Raw genomic sequence first — 2,341 nt, 5'->3', positions numbered from 1 at the left:
TAATTTCACACATAAGTCGCACCCCCGGCCAAACTACAAAAAAAACTCAGACTTATAGTCAGAAAAATACCGTATGAATGAACACATGTGGCGTTATGTACTTAACAAAAAGGTGAAATAACTGAAAACATGTTTTATAAAGTTTTATAGTTTCTTCAAAATAGTTACTTTTTGTTCTGATTACTTTTTCGCACACTCGTGGCATTCTCTCGATGAACTTCAAGAGGTAGTCACCTGAAATGGTTTTCACATCACAGGTGTGCTTGGAGCTCATCGAGAGAATGCCAAGTAACCAGAGCAAAGGGTGGCTATTTCGGAGAAACTAGAACATAAAACATGTTTTCAGCTATTTCACCTTTTTTTGTTAAGTACATAACTCCACATGTGTTCATTCATAGTTTTGATGCCATCAGTGACAATCTACAATGTAAATAGTCATGAAAAAAAAAGAAAACACATTCTATGAGAAGGTGTGTCCAAACTTTTGGCCTGTACTGTATATACAAATATATGTAAATATACGTTTAAAATATATAAAACGAAAAAATACAAATCATTTTAAATAGGGATGTCCGATAATATCGGACTGCCGATAGTATCGGTCGATAAATGCTTTAAAATGTAATATCGGAAATTATCGGTAACGGTTTCAAAATGATCGGTATCGGTTTCAAAAAGTAAAATGTATGACTTTTTAAAACGCTCCTGTGTACACGGACGTAGGGAGAAGTACAGAGCGACAATAAACCTTAAAGGCACTGCCTTTGGTGCTGATCAAGTCACATAATATCTACGGCTTTTCACACACGCAAGTGAATCCAAGGCCAACAGCCATACAGGTCACACTGAGGGTAGCCGTATAAACAACTTTAACACTGTTACAAATATGCGCCACAACGTAAACCCACACCAAACAAGAATGACAAACACATTTCGGGAGAACATCCGCACCGTAACACAACATAAACACAACAGAACAAATACCCAGAACCCCTTGCAGCACTAACTCTTTCAGGACGCTACAATATACACCCCCCCTACCCCCCAAAAACCCCGCCCCACCAACCCCGCCCACCTCAACCTCCTCATGCTCTCTCAGGGAGAGCATGTCCCAAATTCCATGCTGCTGTTTTGAGGCATGTTAAAAAAATAATGCACTTTGTGACTTCAATAGTAAATATGGCAGTGCCATGTTGGCATTTTTCCCATAACTTTAGTTGATTTATTTTGGAAAACCTTGTTACATTGTTTAATGCAGTGTTTTCCAACCTTTTTTGAGCCAAGGCACATTTTTTTCATTGAAAAAATGCGGAGGCACCCCACCAGCAGAAATCATTAAAAAATGAAACTCGGCAGTCGATATTGACGATAAAAAGTCATTGTCGCAATTGTTGGATATGACTTTAAAGCATAACCAAGCATGCATCAGTATAGCTCTTGTCTCAAAGTAGGTGTACCTGTCACATCACGCCCTGACTTATTTGGAGTTGTTTGCTGTTTTCCTGTGTGTAGTGTTTTAGTTCTTGTCTTGCGCTCCTATTTTGGTGGCTTTTTGTCTTTATTTGGTATTTTCCTGTAGCAGTTTCATGTCTTCCTTGACCGCTATTCCCCACACCTGTTTTGTTTTAGCAATCAAGAATATTTCAGTTGTTTTTTATCCTTCTTTGTGGGGACATTGTCGATTGTCATGTCTTTACAAGCTCCACAGTAAGTCTTTGCTGTTGTCCAGCATTCCGTTTTTGTTTACTTTGTAGCCAGTTCGGTTTTAGTTTCGTTCTGCATAGCCTTCCCTAAGCTTCAATGCCTTTTCTTAGGGACACTCACCTTTTGTTTATTTTTGGTTTAAGCATTAGACACCTTTTTACCTGCACGCTGCCTCCCACTGTTTCCGACATCTACAAAGCAATTAGCTACCTGCTGCCACCTATTGATATGGAAGAGTATAACGTGGTAAGTCTGCCGATCTCCAGACAGCACAGACACTCAACAACAACACATTATTAGCGGATTATTATTACTGGTTTGCAAAAAATATTTTTAACCCAAATAGGTGAAATTAGATAATCTCCCACTGCACACCAGATTGTATCTCACGGCACTAGTGTGCCGCGGCACAGTGGTTGAAAAACACCAGTTTAATGCATCCAGCGGGGAATCACAACAAAATTAGGCATAATAATGTGTTAATTCCACGACTGTATATATCGTTATCGGTTGATACCGGAATCGGTAATTGAGAGTTGGACAATATCGGAATATCGGATATCGACAAAAAAGCCATTATCGGACATCTCTAATTTTAAACTGCCAAACAATGTACAATTGTGCATAAATCATTCTT

The sequence above is a fragment of the Entelurus aequoreus genome, linkage group LG19, assembly GCF_033978785.1.
Source record: "Entelurus aequoreus isolate RoL-2023_Sb linkage group LG19, RoL_Eaeq_v1.1, whole genome shotgun sequence".
NCBI classification, from domain to species: domain Eukaryota; kingdom Metazoa; phylum Chordata; class Actinopteri; order Syngnathiformes; family Syngnathidae; genus Entelurus; species Entelurus aequoreus.
The sequence above is the reverse complement of the archived record's forward strand: the minus strand, read 5'-3'. Positions refer to the sequence as shown.